Below are 23,705 nucleotides of genomic sequence, written 5' to 3'. Positions count from 1 at the left end.
GAAACAGGGTTGCTGAGGCTCGGTGAAGGCGGGCACCTGTCCACGCATAGAATCCCGCGCGCAGCCACGCCGCATAAAGAAGTTCATTATCGCGACGTTTAATTATGTATTTATTTTTAGAGTCCTTTGTCGAGAGCCGGAGTCCTTTACCGGGAAAAGAGTTACGCCGATTCTCGGTAACCCTTCCCCCATCGTCGTCCATTGCTAGCTGACTGCTAATGAATTTTCACCTTTTTTCGCCTTATTTGCTCATTAGTGCTTTACCCTCGCCTCGTCCGTTTCCTCTCCGCCGTCCGCCTAACGGCGACCGTTCCCTCCTGCCCCCTTCCCCGCCGCACCCTTAATCCCGACGCGACGACCGTTCCTTCGTCCATATGGGCTTCGGTGCGTTTAGCATGCTTGCCGCGCGAGTAAAAAAGGATTCGATAATTCAGTTATGAATACGTCTAAATATAAAGCTCGCGTTTAAAACCGCGAATTTCCCACGTGTTATGTACGCGCGCGCATAGTGCATAAAAAAAGTACTAAAAATATAGTCTCGATTATTTTCTTTTATTTTTTCTTTTTTTCGTTATTCTATCGAGCTACAGGTAAAACTACTCGCCTAGTTATTCGCACATATTCAATGACCCCGCGATTGAGTTTTCGGTTGATGGAGTTGCTAACGGATCGACCAAGTCCACTCTAATTTAGACATTTTCGAGCGATGGCAGGGGGCGGCGGTGGTAGCTATATTTGTTATATTTTCACTCGAATCATTATTACGCGGCACCGCATGCGTACCATACGAGGGGATTACGCCTCAATCCGGTCCGCTATAAATTGGGCGCTATCGCCGTATATCCGTATTGACGCTCTCACACACGTACACACGTGTGTACAGCCGCGTTCACAAACTCGGCACCATCGGACATTAGGGAGCCTTACCTTTGGGAATCATTCCTTCCATTAATCTTCAGTGTCCACAAGGACACGCGGTATGTCCGCACGCTATCTGTTCAAGTTCCCTGAGGAACGATCGGTTAAAAATCGCCTTCTCATCAGACGAGCCTTTGCACTCGCAGAAGCAAAGAGCCGCGTACGATCGACTACACCACCGTTGGCAAAACTTTTTCGCGTCTGCTTCCGGGCTCGTTGGAAAAAGGGTTGCGCTGACCCGCGCAAGGAGGGCAAAAGGTGCCTCCGGAGGGCAAATGGCGGGAAAAAAGGATGCGCGGAGGAAAATATCTGGGAAAAATCGTACATCGAAAACGGCGGTATACGTACGAGAGATCCGTGGAATCGCGGCAAAAGAAATATCGTCGGTCAACGGAGATAATCCGTATCCTGGCAGTAACGACGATGGGATGGACAAGTTGGGGAGGAGAGGGAAGAGGGGGGGGGGTGGTAGAGAGGAGAGAAAGAAAGAAACGAGGGGGTTAGTCGGAAGGGAGGAACTACCCTTAGCTGGTTTCCCTCAGGAGGTTTTATAATGGCGTCCAGTTATTACCGCAGAATCCACGGACACGACGCGAATCTCCGACAAGGGACGAAGGCCGATTTAACAAGTACTCGAATATATGGCACGAGTGTACAGACAGAGTAAGGAAGAGGAGGAGGAGGAGGAGGAGGAGGAGGGGAATGGCCGGGGGAGGAAAAATCCTGCAGAATGAACGCGAGATATCTGACAGTACGAATCATTGATAAGGATTGTCGTTGCTCCGATAACGCAGAGACGAGAACGTTGACTACAGTTTGCTGTTTTTGACAATAAAGACACGTGGACACTCAATAATAGAAGCGTGACTAACGATCGTAATTAATATTATAAGCAAAGCGTGTAATTTACCATCGTTGCGAAGATTTATCGGCAGCGGGCAGCTGCGCGAGCGACATCGCATTTAGTTAGCGTCGCGATACGTTTGCGAATTACTTAGTCATGCAATTTTTTTTGATTTCGGATAACTTCTCTTTTCTTTTTTTTCTTTTTAAATTAATTTATATCTTTTTAAAGTCCGTATCATTTAATAAATTATGAAATTTAGTTACAAATTTATGTCTAAAATAGTTTTGGCGAAAATATATATTCTTTTTGGATAACGATTCGCATATTTCTAGAAAACAATTAACGTCAAATAATTATACGTTGTTTCACAAACGTACGAATTTGTTTGAAATTCTCGATTTTTGCCAGCGGAAATAATCAGGATAGACGGACTTTCTTAATTCAATTTATCGATCAGTTTTGATAATTAAATGTTGAAAATCGACCGGACTCGGCGACGGATGATATCGGCGGATTTTACGCTTTTGACGTGAAAGCGAGCACAATGCGCGATAAAGGGTAGTTCATTTGCGCGCCGCGCGCGCGTTTATAACCGTATAATATAAAAAGCTCTCAATTAAAAAGTCGACTCACTGTTCGAATAACCGCACCGGACGCAATGCGTCAGCATTTTTTTTTCTGATTCTTGCGTTTCATTAAAATCACAATGTAATTGGTAATACGATAGTACGTTTTTTCGTTAACACCGCTGGCATTATGATTATGGTTAAAGGGTTCCATGTGAGTTTCCGACAGCTACATCAGTTTCAAAAGTTGGAAATGATTAAAAGTTTGAAAGGCCGTGATTTCGAGGATAATGATTTTTCGAACAATCGGATAAAATACTTTTTTTGCAAGAAAAATTCAGATTATTAAAATCACTATTTTAATTTAATTGAACCAATTATTTTGACGATTTCAATTTCTCATGACATTTATATTTAATTGTATGGAATACATGTTATAACAGTAATATTGAAAGGTAATATTTTTTTTTTTTTATGTCGACTAATAAAATGATTTCGATTTTATCCACGTAACGAAAGCAAACGAGAAACGTGGAATCTCTTCCGTATTGTACTTGTGCCAAAATTCGTGCAGGTTTGCTCTAATCTCGGCATGAACTAGAGAGGACTACTACCAAAGAGCAATGCTATACTTCTCTCTGATATATGAGATGTCAATTTAATAGCATCCGTAAAGTATGGTATTTCTCCATAGTACTCAGGAACAATTTGAAATTAGACGTTTCAGAAAACTACGCGCAACACGCAAGAAAAAATTAAGTCAGCTTATTTTCCACTTTTTCGGGAGTTTGATATTTCATACATTTTTATTTATTTTATGCACACATATCTCTCTCTAATTTCTTATGTAGATAATTTTATTATATCAATATACATACATTACTCGAATTAAACAGATACACTTGTACATGTCGCGCAACTATCTCATGCACATGTGTAGGAACACGTGATACATCTTGCCTGCACGTTTGATTTCTTTTTAGTCCTTGGACGCAATAGAGAGGTGCCTTTGAGCATCGCGGTGCAAAGAGAAAGAACGCTCTGCATGTGTTTTGACTAATTAACATACGTGAAAATCCTCTTAATTGGGTGATTAAACGCCTGCGGAGAAGCTCTAATGGGGAACAGGTCTTCCGCCCGTATCTTTTTTATTTTCGATTCTTACCGCGCTCCTTTATTTTTACCATCGTATTCGCGCGAGAGGTCAGACACGCATTCGTGTCTAGTCTAGCCTGATGTACAGTCTAGTCTAATCTGATCTCGCTTAGCCTAATTTTAAACAGTGCAGTCTAAGTTGGCTCGGCCTCGGATCTTGTTTAGTTTCCTTTATCCAGAAATAATTCATTCAGGACTAACTTAGTTATTGAAGCGGAATATTTAAAAAAGATTACGTTTAAGAAAAAAAAATAGATTTGACATTTAAATTCTTGCATTAGAAGCGCCGTACTATATTAGTCCACTTACTTGGCGACGTTAGAAAACGATGAGCGAATCGTGCGCTCGGTGAGCAACGTTTATCGCATTAGAGCGGCCTTTTCTGGCTATTACATCGTTCTGGGACAATTTTTTGCTGTCGCGTGAGATATCGCGAACTGCTCGTTAACGAAGGAAAATCGAAGAAGAGGTGGCCGGGTGGAAGAAGCGGAGGGCGGCTATCTATTCAATTATCACCTCGGAACGGCCGCATACGTATGAACAGGTAATCCCATTTCACGACTTCCGGCCATTCTCGGGCTTTGAGCGACGTGTCCTGTGACGTCACATACGTGCTATCATTCGCCTCACGGATGCATGGCTGCTCGACTTTACTGCCTCACACTTTCTTGCCTGCCGTTTTCTTAATTGCATAAGAATCCAAGTGTTGTTAAAGATTTTAGAGAACGCATATGATAAAAATTGTGAAGACTTCGATAACAATGATTTAGATAAACTTAGACGTTGTAAGGTGTTGAGGATATAAGCTAGATTAAGCTAAACTCGATCAGACAGGCAAGATTATATTTTAGAATAAAAACGATTAGATATATTAGTATCCGCGTTTTTATTTTAATTAATGAACTGACTAATGTCTTTGAGCGTTTATTTCCAATAAACATTTAAATGTTTGTAAATTTATTACTCGAAAATATCTATGATCGAGATAAAAGTTCTCCTGTACATAAACAAAGTGTGTGGTACTAAAAATTTATTATCTTCTGGCAATTAACATTTTTTGCCAAATAACCAATCTCTCTTTGAGCATTTATCGCCAATCAACTTGCAAATGTTTGTAAGATTATTACTCGGAATATATCAGTGGATCAGGAGAAAGCTTCTTTTGGATATAAGCGAAGTCCGTGCTACTAGCAATTTACTATCTTCTGGTAATTAACCGCTTCCTTAAGCCGAGTCGTATCTCCCCTTATCTGTTTCACTGTATCTGCCCTACACACGTACATATATATATATATACATGCTGCGTACATTCTAAACAAAGAGCCATTTTCCCACATGGAACACCGTGAAATTTTACAATTGCGTGTGCGTGCATGGATGGCGCGCGAGCGATCGAAATCTCTCTGCAGCTATTTAAGTCAGAGGTGGGCAACCTTTTAAGGGTCAAAAAGGTAGAAAAAGAGTTCATTTTTAAACATGTACATTGCCTTGATTTATTGTCATTTAAAGAGAAGAGATATTGTAAATTGTTCGTATATGAAATATTTTTCGTAATAATCACGGTTCTTTTTTTTTTCTTATGTATTCTTGATACTCACACTTTAAGAATATTAAAAAACCTTTCTTCGCGCACCGTTTTTTTGAACAGTCGAGTAATTAAGCTTTTGTGCTGTTTTCCGGCGCGTTCTTTTATTCCTCAAAAGGAAACCCATTAGTATCTTTAACAGTTTTTCTAAAAAAATTAGAAAGGCTTTTACGAAAAGAACTGCTGAGATGAAATTAAAATTTATTTTATCCGCTTGCAAAATTTATGAACTTAAGAATACAAGTGTTAAATAAAATAGTGCAAATAAGATTTAAATTTCAAGCAATCAATTTATGTGTGTAAATTGAAAAAATGATTGATAAAGGTACGGAAGATAAGATCCAAGTTCAATCTCTGATGATATTTTCTGCAATATTAATTAATTTTGTAATAATACCTTTAACATATCTACTTGTAAAATAATTTAAATGATTATTAATATTGATTTAATCAGATGAGATGAGAAGTCACTTTTGACAATTGTCTGTTAATCGCAATAGAATAGCAATCTAACTTGATGAGCCATTCTAAAGATTAATAACATGCTACATCGTTTAAATGATGCAAATATTATCCAAAAACAATCTGTGAAGTTTAATTACGAATAGTTGGAATACATTCGAGGTACAGTCGACAATATCTATATTTTCGGCTAGTTTCAAATGTCATATTATTCAATAAAGATGCTGTTAAAATTGTTGTTAAATTTTTTTTTTTTTTTTTATCAAAGATGTAAGATATTTATGAGGGGAAATAGTCGTTAACGATAGGCTCATACTAGACTTAATATATATTATGCTTCGTTTGGCATACGATAAAGACTGCGATGGTTGAGATCGGGTTAGGTACCGTTGCGTGCGTATCGGCACACATGCACACACACACACACACACACACACACACACACACACATGTACAGATGCCTACATAGGAGATTACATAGCATGTCTCGAAGTAGGATAGAGAATGATATTGAGAAAGAGAAGGAGAGAGGGAGCGAAGAGAAAGGTGGAAGGGTGGCTTAGTACAATTTCTTCGAATCAAGCGAAAGCCAATTACAAGTTTAATTCAGAACTTTGCACGGGCGATAATTAGCCGGTAAATTAAATTTACTTTCGTTTCAAAACAATCGCGCAAGTTTGCCGCCCTGCGTGCCGCGGCGCGTCGCGACGAAACGTCGTCCTCGTCCTCGTCGTCGTCGTCGTCGTCGTGCGCACAGGAACAATCGAGAATTGTACAAAATTAATTATGCGGAACAATGACGTTGTAATGCCTAATGTTCTTCATCGATGTGACGGTTTTGCATTGGCGTGGAAATAAAGAATATAATAAAGAGCTTCGAGAGTCTAGTTACATGTACGAAGAGGAAGACACACATACATTAAAACTTAGATAAATTTTACACATCAAATTTATTTTTATACTACAATAATTGATAACTGTAATGTAAACTGATATTTTTAAATTATTTTTTTCTTAATTAATGAAAAGATGGTTACGGAAGGATTAAATGTACTTTTACATTTCTACATTAGAGACCTGCGTATAAAAGCGATTTTACGTTTCCTGAGAATTAATCAATACGCACACGATTAATCCTGTATCGAGAATATATCTGCGCGCTCTATAGTAATTACTATTATAGATACAAATATCTATCTCGTATATTACACCAAACAAACCTACTAGCGCGAGGATGCGCTGTGAAGAGATTTCTTCATTAAGTAATTTAATCTTTATATTAGAAAGAAATATTAATCTAGGAATTTCAAAAAATTATCTGATGTTTTTATAGTTTTAATAATTTTGTCACGTTCATTCCTTTAATGAAATGCACGGATAGAGAGGAGATGAAGAATTTATGAACTTTAAAACGTCTTTCATCTAACAATAAATGAATTAACGTTCTCGAATTCTGAATAATTAAATTAATAATTTAATTGAATAGCATAATAATAATAATTCACTTACCCAAATTAAATGGAAGAACCTTCACGTATGCTCGATAACCTGCAATCAATTATTAACACATAAATTTGGATCATATTCTAATGAAGATGTCATTCACTTGGAACGACATTATATATTTCTATGACTAAACGATATGATACTTTCGAGAAATTATATCTATTTGTGATTTTCAAAATGAACATGACGTAGCATATTTTTTTTTTTTTTTTTTTCAACCAATATTCCAGATACTAAAAACTATAATTATTTTATATTATCTTTATTAGTAAAAAAAAAGTCATAATTAATATAATAAGTAAAAATTTTAACTTTAGAAAAAAAACTCCGAATCTATCCATCGTTCTAGAGGTCGCAATGTTTTTCTAAATAATATATAGCAAGTGTATGTTAGCGCGTGTATGTATGTGTGATGATATTTTTGTATCGAATTTCCATATCATCCCTATGTTAACTCTCGTAAGCTATTTCAGAGGAATAGTCATGTCATTCTCACTATACATCATTTACATACATATCGCCCTGTGGTATTTCTAAATTATCACTACGTCACTTCCATGCTATTTCCGAATGATCGCCACATCATTATTACGTTGTCATTTTATATTCCTGTAAATGTATTTTTTTTTTTTTTATAAAAGACCCATGTGCCCATATGTATACTACTTTTTTTCACACACTTTTTAACACACGTTCGTTTTATTATAATGTATATTATATTAGGCGATTGCCATTTCAAGATTTTTAAATTAGTCAAACGTTATATTCTATAGAAGCGGGACACGTTCGACTCTCAAATAATTTTTTTAGATTCATGCATTCTGCGTGACGTACCGCAGTGAGTCTTGGGACGCCATAATCGCGGGTGACACGAGCGATCAGCCCCTCTCGCGTATACCCAAGGGCATCGTTCTACCAGGTATGTTTCTTTAAACAAGCCGCTCTTCCGAGTAATGGTCTGCTGGGTTTAGTATTTTACCGTCTTCTGCTTTGCATGTTTCAAGCCTACTAAAACTCTCAATAATCCGATCGAAAACTCAATTCCGCGCGTTACAAACGCGCGTGTCGTATTGTAGCGCAAAGTCAAGTATACGTCGTTATAAAAGAAAATTCGCATCATCTGGTTTTGCCTTGCTTGAAGAAATGATTGAATTGAAGGTTTTTGTATATTTTTACATATCTTTAATTTATTTACAACATGTGGCATTTAAATTGCGGATGCAAGTAAATTATTTTTTAATATTATATCGTGCTTGCAATGGGAAAAAAGAATCGCGTTCCAGCTATTAATCGAACGAAATAGCGTGTAGCAATTTCGATGAAGGTTACGTAAGGACTGCCAAGTTTTTCGGCTCGGCGACACTCTAGCATGAAGTGCACGATATATACAGAGAGCGCTGTGTAAACGTGGAACGTCTTGGGATGCGCATACATTACGGACACGCGATCTCTCGCATAGAACTCGCATTGAAAATTACAATTTAAATAGCCGCCGTCCGCGTTCTCCCGTGTCCGCTTATCTTCTCGTTTTCATCTAAACATCTCATTTTTATGCGCCATTGAAATTCCACGCGTCCCTTCTTTCGCCGGCGCTCCTCGTCGTCCCTCGGTCACGCGATACACGCCGTTGTCACTCCGCGGAAACTTTTTCGCCCTTCGCGTGGCCGTGCTCGGTTCGATCGACGACCGCACACACATCGGCGGGGGTTGTACTTTGTTCCAGCCAGCGTGCAAACTCGAGCACGCACGCACGCAGCCGATGAGTCGGCACGCTCTCCCGCGCGGCGCACGCATACGTCGACGCTTTGCAACGCGTACCGTTCGAGACACCCTGTGTGTAACCGTCATAGGAACGGTATACGTGACGTAGGGTCGCGTCGCGTCGCGTCGGGCACCTGTGCATACCCTGTGCGTTTCCACCAGGCTGCGAAACGCCGCGCGCGCGCGCGCGCGCGCACTCTTCGCAGGCCGGAGAGTTGATTTAAAATTGATTTATGCAAATTGGCGCTGCACGAGCAATTAACAATTCCTTGTAGACCGGCTCGAGTATAGCTTTTCGACGAGAAGAGGTTGCGGAGGGGGTGGTGGTTCGGCAAGGCACCGGAGTCGTAGGACTCGGGTGCCGCGGCGAGGAGATCCGGAGGGAGAGGGAAAGGGCTGGCTGCACATAGCCGAGCTGATGAAGGACGAAACACAGAGAATGCGCGATGCTCCGAGAAAATGGAATTAATTTGCTAGGATTAAATCCGCCTAGCGCCGCCGCGCTATAGAACGCTGAATGTTTCTCGCGTACGTGTGCGGACTTATTTAGACAGAACGAGAGAGAATGAGAGAGTGTAAGGCGGTTCGTGAAGAGCGCTTGAAGAAAACGAAGGACGGGAAGACGCGCGGCAAAACCATTACAGACATTGGTTCTGCAAAAATACTGCCTGCCGATGCACCTCTCGTGAAAATGCATTTTGTTTGTTGATTAGAAATTTAAATCGGTTTTTATATGACGTTGTGCGTAAAAAAAAAAAGTATAATAAAATATAAACGGAAACTCTGTGAAAATCGAAATTTATAAAAATCAGAGATCGTCGCACAAAACGGACGGTCATACTTATTTTGGTTGCCTGCACACTGCCCACCCTTAAAATCTTTCGCATCGGTGCGAAATGCGAATGTTGTTCGTTCATATATTCACGTATCTCCGAACAGGTGTCTACGCATTATTCCAAAAGTTCTCTCTAGCAATTCCATTTCCGGAATTTATCCTATCGGTCGACTTGTTCCAATTTACGCACAACTATAGGATTTTTAAAGATTTCGAAAGTGGGTAATCAAATTTTATTTTATAAAGACGATGTCTATATCAAATTTATAAAAAACGACTAACCGCGAGATTATGCCATCGAGTATCTTATTCGAAATTTTTACACATATATCTGTTTTTATAGCATTTTGAAATCAATTTGTAAAATATGATATGACAAGAAACATGGCGGTTACTTCTTTTTTTTTTTTTACACATATATATTAAACTATTTAATAAAATAAATGCAACAAGATTTATTATTTTCATACAATTGTATAAATTTTATAAACGTCGAGAAGAAGAAATAAAGCTATATTAGATAGCTAATCAACTAGAGATGGAATTTTTGACGAAAGCTAGCTTTGAGGAGAAGGCAATGAAAAAATCGATTGGAGGCATCGTATTGAAGCGTCTTGGTTAAACATTCAGCGTTCGTTAGGGCCGGCATCCGAGCAGAAGATTATTTACGCGACAGTTAAGTCGTCCCGAACAGTTTTCGTAGGGTAAGCTGAGTTCGGTTGACACATGGAAGAGGCGGCCAGCCAGGAATGTGCTAATGAGATCATTTAGCTGCCCCTTTGCACTCTTTACCCCGCCCTCGCGTTTACCTCGGATCTACGGAGAGAAAGAGAGGGCGCAAGACTACCACTGCTTGATTTACACTAACGCGCCAGGGACGTATTTAACGTTAACGAAGGCTGCCGTACAGCACCGCACTCCTTTGGCTAAGTAATTAATGGCCAGCGTTACAATAAAGTATTCTGTGTAAATATACAGTGGAGAGAGAGATATGTAGTTGTGGAAATAGCGTATATTTAATTTCATATACGCAAAGCACTGGGCTTTAATATAATTTCTCAGTCGTAAATTAAATTAAATGATTGAATATTACAATAGTAATTATTAAAATTACTTTTGTAAAGATAATTTTAATAATAGATTATTGCCTTCTTTTACATCTATATTAATATATTAACTTAAGTAGGTTACGATATTTTACGATTTAATATATAAAATTGGCTCGTGTGAAATACTCGAATTTTCGGAGCGTGAAATAATCGAGTTATTGGCCGCGTTCGATTCGTAGATCGCAATCGCGTGGAGCCTTCGTGGAACTTTTGGAAGACAAGATATGGGCCACAATAAAGCGGCGTATAAAATAATTGGCTGTAAAGTTCTGCGCTCACGTGCGGAGATGAGGACGGGGTGGCGCAGGGATGGCGCAGAAGGGCGAAGAGAATTGCATGGCCTCCCTCTCCGAGGCTCAGAAAATCCTCCTCCAGACTTGGCCGATCGTAAATTTCTCCGAATATTTTATTGTGTGACAATTTTTATGGTAATTGTCATTATAAATTTGCTCGGATTATTTATGCCTCGGGCGGGCGAATAAAGGGAGGACTTTGGAGAGGAAGGAGAGGAGAGGAGAGAGGAAGGGGAGAAAGGGTTGTTATTCCTCCCGTCGTTCGGCATTCGAAAGAAGATCGGAGATCGCGGCGCGTAAATCAGAGCGTCGATGAGAACTACTGCAGAGTTCAAAGGTCCCCATGATGGGAATTTTCGAAGGGCACCCGCTGAGAAATTCATTAAGGGCCGGCTTGTTAATGTCAGCTGTTTGCCGCGAAATTTCGCGAGCCAACAGACATGCGTCTCTCCTTTGCCCGCATCTTCGTACGCGTACGAAGACCTTTATGCGCGATAATCCTCTTATGACTGATTTAAATGATTTCTTTCTCAATGCGAGCTATTCAGATGTAAAAAGAGAAAAAAAAAAAATTATTTGCTAAATACGCGCTCGTAAGATATAAGCAAGTGGGAGAAGTTTAGCGGAGGCGCGTCGTGGTCCTCGCTGGGCTTTTATGAGACGGCGAAATTTATCGCCGGGATCGCCCGGCGGATTATCAGAATCTGTAAACAGACCGTGTCATCTCGTATATGCGAAGGGCTGTAGATTGGGGCCGTAGCGCCCTGCGATTGACAACCTATAATTGAACGCGTCTCGTGATCGTAAATGGTGCGCATCTGCCGGTTAATGATTTTATAGACACATACTGTAATTGAATAATCGTGACAAACAAATATCAATAATTGAGAGTTGCAAAATAATTTTACCATTCATATATCTGCATATTCGTTGTACAAAACTCATGTACGATAGCTTTTGTAAAAAGATTACATTTTATCATGGTGCACAACACACTCGCGCCGCGTATCGAATCTTCCTTCGCGAACAAATTTCATGTCTTGTTTACTCCAATTGCCGATTGAAAATCGATACGACGAATTCTAGTTTTGTAAAGAGATAAACGTTAGGCTCTCGAATATTCGTGTGTGGATACACGCGTCTTCCTCTACCTTTTCCCAGACTTTTTCCCTTCGACGCAGGCAAACGAGATGAAAGCCCCCCGAAAGGTCCCGAACTAAACAGAAAGCACCGAGGTAAGACGTTTAATGAAATCAGCACGGTGTCTGTCTCCTCTCGTAGACTCTCTCCTCGGCGCTGTTTTAATTATACCGGGCTCTCTCGCTAGTTGCGTATCCCTTCTCCTTCCGCATCTTCCGCTCGTCACGCTCATTGTGCGCTGACGGGACACGCACACTGCGAAACCTTTAGGATGATTAGACGAAGACGTTACGAAATTAGTATCCTTGCAGACAAAATTGTCGAAGGAAGCCGGTTGTTACGCGCGCTCGCGTTTCTACGTGTGGTCTAGTGGTGCGTGGCAAGCCACCGCCGCTTTCAGTCAGAGTTGCAGCCTGTTACCATGTATTTGTCATCTTAATTTATACATCTCTTTTGACAATGTATTAACGATTTAAAGGGACGCTGAAAAAGCCGCTCATTTTTTTTGCGAATTAAAGGTTGATTTAACCGATATCGTTGTTTACAACAAGCTCGGGCTCAAGGCCCGACAAAAGTCTGGATGGTCCGTTGACTGTTTCAAGTATAAGTCTCTTGATACAAAAAAGAAAAGAACAGTAGAGAATAATTTAAATAATTATTTATTTATTCTTAGAGCAATCTTGTTTGTAATGTTTTTGTAAGTTACTTCTGCGTTCCTCTATACTTGAGCAATTCTTATTTCGTTATTCATATTTCATTCATCGTTCATTTAACTGGCATTCCTCGGTTTCTCGCAATCGCATGCTCCTGTTTTAATTAGGATCGAGCGGCGCATTCGATCGTAGAGAAGAACATATATCCGGCGAGATCGATGATCCACGGCGAGCCGATGCGGCGCATTCGAGGACGATTCTGTTCGATTGCGCCGACAACGCCGGGGCATTAATTAGCGTGCATAATTGTTTACTGGCGCTAAACGGAGCTGGATCAATATTTAATTGAATGCCTGCTAAATGCCAGCTGCATCGCCGCGGCTCTCAAATCGAGCCGATTCCTCTGAATAACGACCCCTGGGATACAACAATGCCCCGAGGAAGGGGCGTCAAGGGGACGCGGCCCTTATGTCGCGTACGATGTTCTACGCGGCGCCCCCTTTTGCGTGTCCCCCCCCTCCCCCCCCCGCTACCTTTCTTTCGCTACGAAATGACGCGAAAATGATGCACCATTTTTTACCGCACCGTGCATATATCTTTTTCTTCGGAATTCATTAACTTTGATTTATCGCGTCGGACGCGGCGCGGTGTAAAAATTAATTAACACAATTTATTCGTATGCTATATATTACGAGTTATTTTTTCCTTCAGAGACTATAGTTGAATGCTAATATATATATATATATATATATACGGGATGTTTCGAAACACTCCCTACGTACATATGCGCGTGCATATACGCTTTGATTAACCCCGTTGCAGGAATTATTCTCGCTATCTCGAGATTATGTTCGCGGTTATATTGCATCCGTGAAATAAGAGTCAGCGAGCACTTTGTACGAGGGGGAGGTTGCAACGGCGCGAGGAAAACAGGCAAATTGCGGCGCTCGACAGACAGGGCGCGGGGGAGGGAGGGAGGGAGGGAGGAGTGGAAGGGCGAGGTTCGCGTGCCACTACTGCTTTTCCACCAAGGCCTTTCCTTGTTCGCAGAATTCTGATGGTTCTTCGTTCGGGGGTGGCTCCGTGTAAATTTGTGTAATTAAAAAGGCGCCGTGCCGAGATTTTCCTCCCCTCTCGTCTTACGGCTCACAATTAGAAAGATGTAGCGAGAAGAGAATTCAACTGGAGAGAGCGGATGCTGCCACGAGTGAGTCCCCGCTAACAATAAGTAGGAAACGCGGAGCAATTCGTGCGCTTTTTAATCGATAATCGAATATTATTCATGAGAGAGTCGAATGAATCGTTGGATGAAAATTTCAAGGAATGATTTAGAAACTTTTAAGAAATTATTACGCGTAAATGATTCTAGAACAACGGTGTTATTTTTTTTTTTTACAGTCGGAAGACAATATAAGAGTGGCGTCGGCATGCTCACGGCGAACTCGTTAAATCCTTGGAAACTTACTTTTGAAACGCTCGCGAAAACTCTAAAGTATCTAGAAGCCCAGAGGATAATATCGAGTCGAGGGGGCGGGCCGTAGGGATGGAAACGATTACGATCGTCATAGTCGTATATTAGCATAGACGAAAAACAGACTCGTAAAATAAGCGTCGCCGTGTTGCACCGCGGCGATTCTGTTTCCATGGAAATCACACGTTGCGCGATTTTCACGTCACACACGCTCGCGGAAAAATGCGATATTTATTTCCTCGTTATTAGTCAGCCGCGCATTGGTTCAATATTTTCATCGCTCCGCGTTCCGTTTCTTGTCTCCGACCGCTGTCTTGTTGACCACGCACTAGCACTGTCAATCGAATGATTTATTTTGCAATAGACACAAGAGATGGAAAAAAAAAAAGAAAGAAAAAGATTACGGGATCATTACGATGTTTATGAGAATGATGTTCGATTTTGCATAGAAGAATGACTTAATTTAGATTAATTGAGGAAATGATTGAATTATATTAAAAATCATGTCATGGGCGAAATTGTTGAATAGCAAACTGGTTTATGGCTGGTTTAGACACGTTTGCTCTTTTCGAGAGAAGTGGATACATCGCGCAATGTCGGCGCGATATATGCAGTTATTTTTAGCTGCCGGCACATAAAGTAATTGAGTGTCCATCACACAACCCAATGTCCGTTCGTTCGCCTCTTGCCTCTTCCTCCTCGTCCGATGGTTTTGCACATACCGTATAATGCCTCGGACATGCTAGTGATAAATGATTTCGCCAGATTGGTAACGTTTAGTTGTGTTGCGTGTCTTGGCAGGTTTGGAAATTGCTATTCCGCAAAATCCTCTCTGGTTTTTTCCCGATGATAGATCAATTGTATTTAGCAAGCGTATTACGTTTCCGCTTCCCTGAAAAGCATTTTTCTCCAACCGAGGTATTTTAATAATATTTGTGTTTGATCTTAACAGCATCCACAGATTTAAATGCAAAATAAATCCTAAATTTGAGATATTGTAACCTTTATTTATTTTTTTTTTTATTGTATAGATATTATTTATTAATTATTTTATTATATTATGATATATATATATATATATATATATATATATATATATCTAATTAGTATTTAGCTTTACCAGATAAGAATATAAGTTGCCGCGAAACACTCGCGGCGAGGGACGTTGATTTTAAAGTTCGATAGTTCCAAATACGCCATTCGCGATGTTGGGCAAAGGAAGACGATGTATAGAATATCGACGCGCCTGTTTCGTGTCACCGTGTTTAGTAAATAACCGAATAGAGACTTTGCTTCTCTCTATCCTTCTCGATTTTCCGGCACTTTATAGCTGCTAACTTTTTTCCCCCCTTTTTAAATAAATCTCTGTAATAGTCTGTTTGCGTCTCCCCAGACTTGTATTAAAATTCTGCAGATTTGAAATTATGCAATATAGACTTTTTTGTGGAAATTTATTCAATGATTTTAATATCGATGATGATGAAAATGTAATGTTAATGACCGCATTATGGCTGCCGAGTGTAGAGAGAAAAGGAGAAAGATATATAGAGGACAGAACGAGATTCCCAGACGATGCGAGAGCTCGACTGTTGCTTCACACTCTCGCCACCGCAGCAGCCGTCCCACGATGGCGGCCCCGTCGTGCCTATCCCTTTCGCTATTTCCGGCGCTATCCGTCAGAGCCGGTTACGGAGACACCGAACGCACGCTCCGGCGACGCCCCTCCGACGTCCGATGCCCATACGTCTTTCACAGACGGCGTGCGTCGAGTTATGCCCCTAAAGAGGTTTCTATTTACATCGCCGCGACGACACGTAGCTGTCCCTTTTTCTTTTGATCTTAGCTAGATCAACAGCGTGAGAAACGTCTTACTAACGGAGCGTATGGGATTTATGACGACGCGATCTTTAACGACGCTTCCACACTTTTCCGCACCTTTTATCCGCGTATTGCTTTTTTTTTTTGTCTATTACCATATTATCGATATGAATAAGACAACGACGAATCGAATAATATTCCCGTTTGGAGGAATAAAATCCGGGGACATTCTATACTTGTGTTTTTAGAGACGACACCGGGTCTCTTAAAAGGAGAAGTTACGAGGTGAGAGCGTATTTCAGACTGTGTAATGAAAGATAATATGCGTGGAAGTAATACGCCGCACTGCGTGCGCGCGCGTCAGCTCTTTGTTGATACGCGGATGTATCTTCGTATCGGGCGTATCTATCCGCCGCGGAAAGGACACACATTATCCCGGTACTTGTATTCCATGCATTAGCGGGGACGGAGCGCTAATGCAGAAATCTGGTATCGGTTAATTAATAACCGTAAAACTCAAACTCACCTCGCGTGCACGCCCGCACGTTATTTGATTTCGTCGGAGATACCTCTCTACTCGCCCACATGGTAAATGGCATGGAAACGTGATAGCTTAAAAAAAAACTTATTGGCTTGTAAGTTTCGCCGAGACCCGCCTAATATACGCTAATGTAATGATGGTCGGCGTTATTTTTTAACCATAGCGGCCATATGGAAATGGCCATATATTCGCGGATAACGAATAGGAAAACATGTGAGAAAATCATATACTGGATGGTATTATTAATTGTTCATTATTTCGGTTCGTCACAGAAATACTGAGAATCAGATTTTTCAGTCTGTTCTTCCCTGTAATCTATTTATAATAATTCTAAGATAAATCAGCGATACGCGCGCGGACTAAAATTGCATTTTATTTGCAAAATATGTGTATTAAACTCTATTTATTTAACTCTTCAATTCGAATATATCAGGCAGGTATTACACTTTGCTCGTCGCTGCAATTCAATTTCGTCGAATTGCCGGCGTTAGGAAAGTTCGATTAATGAATCGCGCGTTAATAATTAGAAAGTTGCGGAAAAAAGACACAGATAGATTGGCGGGTTATAGAAGGACGTGAAAAATGTGAGGAGGGAATCCGATTTCTCTCTTTCTCCTTGGCGTAATGCGGTCAGGAGGCCGTAGGGAGGGGAACGGGGAAACAGGAAGAGGAATGGAATGGGTTCGGGATCGGCGGATACGCGGGGTTGCGTCTCGCAGTCTCGCAGTCCGCACACGAGGACACGCTCTCGCGTGCAGCCCTCGCCTTGGGCTGCGGAGCAGCCTCGCAATTTAACCGGTTCGACATTCGCCTCGAGCTCTCGTAATTGGCAGGACGAATGAAAGAGCCCCGCGCGCAGCGGACGAGGACGAGTGGTCGGGATTAACGATGGCGAATGGATCAGAAATTCTCCGCGAGAATAAAGTAGGTAGTAGGTGGGTGGGTGGGTGGGTGGGTGGGCCGCCTGCCTGCCTGCCTGCCTGCCTGCCTGCCTGCCTGCCTACCTACCCTGGCTGAGTATAGCTGTAGTCCGTGGCCGTAGGTACGAGCCTTTGTTTGTCGTTCGCTCCAATTACCTCCGGCCTCTCCCGGTAGCTTCATAATTAACTCCCACTCATTAAACAAACTTTACTTTTAATGTTTTAAAAATAGTAATTAGCAGTGGCGGCAAGAGAGGAAGAAGGAGAATGAGGATGAGGATGAGATCGCGGGCGAGAGGGGTGGTGGAGGGGAGGGGAGGGGAGGGGAGGGGAGGACGAGGAGGCAGAGGAGACGAAAGAGGGTTGGAGACTCGCGCACGGGGGAGACGAGGTATGGAAGAGGGGGTGGAAATGGAAGGGTGGAGGAAGAGAAGATGGAAGGAACGTAGCGGAGCGGAGGAGGAGACGCCACGGCGATGGTGGTGGTAATGCTGGTGGTGGTGGCGCGGGGGTTGCAAAGGGGGTGTAATTAACTATCATGCAACCCCTTCCCAACAGCAGCAGCCGGCGTAGCAAGGAGGTAATTGGACCGGAGTCTTATACGTGTGGAGCGTTGGGGGTTGGGGGAGGGGAAGAGGCTGCTAGGATAAAGGGTTGCTTAAAATTGCACACAGTGCTGCATTATGGAACCTCTGACGAGCTTCCAGGGAACGGCCGTACGGATGGTGGCGTGGAAATCCATTAACCCCCCTCTCCCGCCACCATCTCCTGCTCAAACTCCCTCCTCGACCCCCATCCAGTCGCGAATTAATTGCGATCGTCTAAGGACGAGTCTTTGTCGGAGTCTGCCGCGACTACCTGCATGGTCGAATTCGCGATCCAATTTGAGGGATGCGCGTAAACAGTAGGTGGTGGTTGTCTATGTCTCCCGATTCAACGAGAGCTTCTTTCCAGCAACTCAATTATCGCTGGTTCCACTAAGTGATGTAATTAAATTGGACGGCCGATTAGATGATTTCATGTTTTATTACATTAACGAATTATTATTTTCATCAACAATCTTTAGGTAACAGTACCAGCCTAATATCGTTTCGCAGTTTCGCTGCTGTTTCGTTGATGACACTAACGAGACTTGTCTTACCTTATGAGGAAAAACCTTTTGCCTCAGGCGAAAGTCCTTCAAGTCCCGATTAACGCGATCGCGATTCCATATTCCGACGTCATAAGCTAACTCTCTCCGCGCAAACGTCGCATTCTCGCTTTTTTCGCGGATTACTTTCGCAGAAGCGAAATCGACTCGATTCAACTTTGCGGCTGCGTGGATGTATATATCCGGTTAGAGTTTTGAATATAATGGCAGGCAACTACTGGAACTCGGAAAGGGGGTGGAGGCGGCGGATGGGAAGTAGACAAGGAGGTGGAGGGGGCAAGGGGGAAGGGGGCAAGTCGAGGGCTGCCTTTGACTGGTCGTTGTAATACAACAGCAATTAGCAGTAAACCTAGCCCTCCCTAGCCGAGCTTCCAACCTGTATGCTTCATAGTGTTTGCCTCGTCGTCTCTCGTCAACGAGGAGACGTGAAGAGGTTTAAGCCTTGTTTAACTCGGCAATACGCAATTAGCAATTTCCTTAATGCAGAGCAAATTATTCGGTCGCAGCGCGTTAAGCCTACACTTTTTCGCAGCTCAACGGCAATAATCTCCGTTCTCATCCGTGTCGAACGATTTCATTCACCGTTTCTCATCTTCACACGATTAATCTTAAGTTAATAAAAATAATAGTCATCCATAGTTTTTTTTTATATTTTGAACAACAATTTGAGTTAACAACTCTTTTCTCGCCGTTTTTTGTCGATAGCGCAGCCTAAATGGTTTGGTTAATGGATGCTTTTCATTATGCAGGGATCAGGCAGGTGAGACCATGGGTTTTAAGCGCTTTTAAGATCCCGATCGGTGGTTACTTGACCTCCGCTTGACCGGCCAATCGAGAGCGATTATCTATATTTAGCTGATGTGATCTATATTAGCCCACTCCTGTCCAACGAGGGAAAAAAAAAAAATACTTTATCGAAAGAAATTTCGTTCCCTATTAATTATTGTTCAATACTCTTGAGGGTAATTTAATACGGTGTAAAGATTCGACTTTATTAGACGAGCAGCTGCAACTGTGAATGAAAATAAATTGGCGCATAAAAAGGAAAATTAGACGATTCGAAAATTCCAAGCGGGAGAGGTATAGCTTTCGAAACTATAAAATGCACGGGAGAGTGGTCATTTTTTATTCACGCACACATCTCTTTCATTCGCCTTATGCCACGCAGGCATCGAATTATCGCGAACGTTCACGCCGACGGATATTTACAACGCATTTAAACGAAACACCTGTTTCCCTCGAACGCCCTACTCGATCGTAATGCAGCTTCCCCCTTCTCCCTCCCCCTCCTCTCCTCCTTCCCAGCGCCCACTCGTCCCATCGTGGTATCATCCGCGATATCGCACGATAATGTCGCATAATTTAGCCGACATGTGATGAAAATAAAAAGCTACTTAAGTCTCGGAAGAGATAGCCAATTAATTCGCGTCAAAGTGAAACGCACTATTAAAAAAAAGTTTGCTCGGCGTCTTAAATTCTCTCTGACGTGTCTTGTAATTGTTGTCATTTAATTCTTTTCATTTCTCGTTGGGTGTGCGCACATCTAAATCTATTATTACGTTATGAATATTCGGAAGGGATTCTTTGAGTACGCTAGAATAAAGTCAATTACGTTAACGTAACAGGAATAATCGTGACATAACAACGGTAACTACTAGGACGTAGTTACGTCGTTGAATTTTCGCTTGAACACAAAGGTTTAGGCCCTGGGTCGGTCGGGGACCCTCCATTTCCAAGGATGAGCGCGCGCGCGCCAGGTAGACACGGCCCTGAGGCAACACCGGCGGACCTCGATAAGCATTCAGATTAGCGTGACGCCTCGAATGTGTTTACGTTTAATTACGCTAAGAGTCTCCCGATTATGAGCTGAGACCGCTGCTCTGGCTCACTTCTGATGACCGACTCTGTTCTTATCCTGATTGCGCCTGATCGGATCTCTGATCTTCTTCGATTTCTGACCTTTATCTTTGATTCGAACATGACGTTCGATTTTGACGCGCGATCGTGCGGCCGTAGGAAGAAACTTGTTTCGGGAACGCGGGAACTGATACGATTCTATGGGCTCCATGGTCCCGGCGCTTTTCAAACACCACTCGCGGCAACGTCTGGCTTTCAACTCTCTCGATTGCCTGCGACTGGGATAGCTGACCCACTGCGATCTTGATAAAGCAGCCGATGAGTCTGCTGAATTTTACAAATTGCGAGAAATTTCGAAATTCTTTCATATATCCGAATGTCGATGGCAGGATGAAGTCATACATGCACATTTTATTTGAATAAAATTTCAAGAATACTTTTGAAAATGCTTCTCCAACTACAAGAATAACTCGATCATTTATTTGCTATAATAAAGTTGGCGAAAAAATTTTGAAATTTCTATTCTTCTGATTAACCATTTTTTTTCTTCTTTTTTTTTCTTTTTTTTTTTTTTGCTCCGAGAGCCAAAAAAAAGCTACACTGTAAAAATCTGTGGACGCGCGCGGGTATCGAACAAACAAGGAGCCGCCTATGGAAGAAGTTGGAACGTGTCGCCGTGCAAACAGCGCGCTCAGTTAGCAGCCTAACGTCTCCTCGGCTTGCCGACGGCTGCGCCGAGGGGAGAGTTGGCGGAATTTAAAAGCGCTTTTAGCTTTTAGCCCAGGCGATACCGCTAAGAAAACGTTTTAGCGGATTTCATTTGCCCCGTCGCGGCCTGCCGAGAACGATGGATCGCAAGAAACAGCGGGAGGGGGGGAGGGAAAGGGAAGGAGGAAAGATGGTAGGAGATAGGAGGGGGGAGAGAGAGAGAGAGAGGGAAAGGGTGAGAAGAAGCGCGCGGCGGTGGTAAGGGACGGTTGCTCGGAGGGATGTTGGCAACACCGGTTATTAAGTAGATGCTACATTGAATGGGTGGATGAATATTTAAGACGTTCAACAAGTTGCGGATTTTTCTTTAATCAGGCTAACCTGTGCCGGTCCTCTTTTCTTCTACCGTGCGCGGCTTTCTCATCCTCCTCGCCGGTTTCCGCTTGCTCGGATTATGACGCGAAACGAGTCAAGCTGTTTATGCGGAGAGAGCGAGAAAAGTATTCAAGGAGCTCGCCACTCTTCGCGTTATATCTCGCCGCTGATCTTTTCGAATACATTGCTGAAGTTTTTTTTTTTTTTCCTTTTTTAACGTTTTTACGAAATTAAAAATCGACTTTATAACAATGGGATTGTTGCGTGAAGCGCGCAAATTTTTCGAGAGATTAAGAAACGGTCCCTGCATCGGCCTCTTTATTTTATTTAGACTTAAAGCCCTTCGGTTTGCCGCTCTCGTTCCGGCGCTGATTTAAATGTGGCTCACGCGGTCAGACGGATCGATCCCTCCATTCCGTGCCCATCCTTCGAATTGGTCCGCGGTAGCGGATGGACAATCGGCAAGAATGAAGTTTTATTTTGCGTCGTGCATTACTTCTCCCCGCGAAGATAGCGTTGGAGTGAAACGAAAAGGGGTGGGGGGGGGGAGGCTCACGAAACACTCTAAATCCCCGAGGCAAATAGTTTTTCTTCGATATCCGTCGGCCAGAAACAAACAAGATTCTTTATAGACGGAGCAAACCACTCTTCTATAAGTATACCCGCTTTCCTCTCTTCCTTCCGCCTCCTTCCTCATCCTCTTTTTCTCTCGTAGCGAGATGTCTGCTGCCTGCCTCTATATACACGTGTATATATATTTGTGTATGTGTAGTGTGCGTGTACGTATACGCGCAGGCGCGTACGTTGTTTGCTCGCGTTCGCGAGCGCTCGCCAAAGTAAAGTAAGCTTTTAGCGGAGTGGCTGATTTATCAATGTATTTATTCCGAGATATTGAATTCATTTAGTTAAGTAGCGCCGGGGGGCGGGGGCGGCCTCTCGCGCGTTTTCTACAGCTATTTTCACCTTTGTATATAGGGTGCTCGAAGGACGTCGCGAAGGATCTCTTTAGCGAAGGTAGCTTGCGATTTTTCCTCGGCTTGCACTCGTAAAAAGTGGATTAACGAGCTGCTTAATATCTCTAAAGTTGCGTGTTTAAATCAATAAATCAAATTAACCCGAACTAAGAAACCACGACGTTTAGCTTTTAGTTTCTTCTTTAATTTCTAGTGGATCGTATTTTGGAAATAGTATCATTTAAGTTGTAATCGCCATGCTGTACTTAATGTTGAAAATTAAACGGTCGAATAAGGAAGGCAGATTGAGCGTTGGCTGTTACTATTATAGTAACAGTCGTTTGGGACACCCGGTGTATCCGTTCGATACCACGGGCGTCGATATTACGAATAACTATTTCAATCTCCTCACTCCATCTGAAAAAATTTGCGCTATCGAAAATAAAATATCGCCCGCAATTTTTTATATAATATTTTTATTGTACATTTCATCGATTTGCATCAATCTATGCTTCGACGATTTATCGCCGCATATGACGCTTAGTAATTTGAGATATTTGAAATATTTTTATTCCCCGGCAGTGTTAATAATAATATTGCTAAATGCATTAAACATGCGCGCGGCCGCTTCGCTGAATGAAAAAACATAATGCAACGATAAGCCGAACGTGCTCGGCTTATGAACTTTTAGGTATTTATTATTTGCGAAACGTCGTGATTTAGTTACCGTATAATGATTAATCCTCGACAGAGTACATTTACATATTACAGCATGAGTAATTAACTTGAGCCGAAAGTATGACAAATGTTCTGAATTAATGATGTATAATTAAATCAAGTACCGCATGCGGATTGTCTACGTCGGCTACATATTTCCGTAATCAGCTGCTCTCATTTAATTTGCAAATTAACATTAATAACGCGTGAAACAATTATTTCATTCCTAACATGATTAAATCAATCATCTAATAATAGCGGGCCGCGAATTAAACGCACATCCGCAGATGATAGAAACGCAGGCAGGCAGATACAAATTGTTGGAGGAGAAAAATTTCTTCGCCTATGTTTCGCGCGATATTAAT

At 42.1% G+C, this 23,705-nt stretch overlaps 2 protein-coding genes across 2 annotated transcripts in view; one reads left to right on the top strand and one right to left on the bottom strand.

The window, feature by feature from the left end:
* Positions 1-23,705, top strand: part of LOC126854359 (DNA N6-methyl adenine demethylase-like) — a 180,726-nt gene that overhangs the window by 18,241 nt on the left and 138,780 nt on the right. The window lies entirely within an intron of this gene.
* LOC126854377 (LIM/homeobox protein Lhx9-like) overlaps positions 1-23,705 on the bottom strand; it is a 168,542-nt gene that overhangs the window by 115,360 nt on the left and 29,477 nt on the right. Inside the window, exon 2 of the mRNA XM_050601016.1 lies at positions 7,043-7,081. The gene's annotated coding sequence lies outside the window, so the exon portion shown is untranslated. The remainder of the gene's footprint in view (positions 1-7,042; positions 7,082-23,705) is intronic.

Source organism: Cataglyphis hispanica, chromosome 14 (assembly GCF_021464435.1).
Source record: "Cataglyphis hispanica isolate Lineage 1 chromosome 14, ULB_Chis1_1.0, whole genome shotgun sequence".
Taxonomy (NCBI): Eukaryota; Metazoa; Arthropoda; class Insecta; order Hymenoptera; family Formicidae; genus Cataglyphis; species Cataglyphis hispanica.
This window is presented reverse-complemented; position numbering and strand designations above follow the sequence as displayed.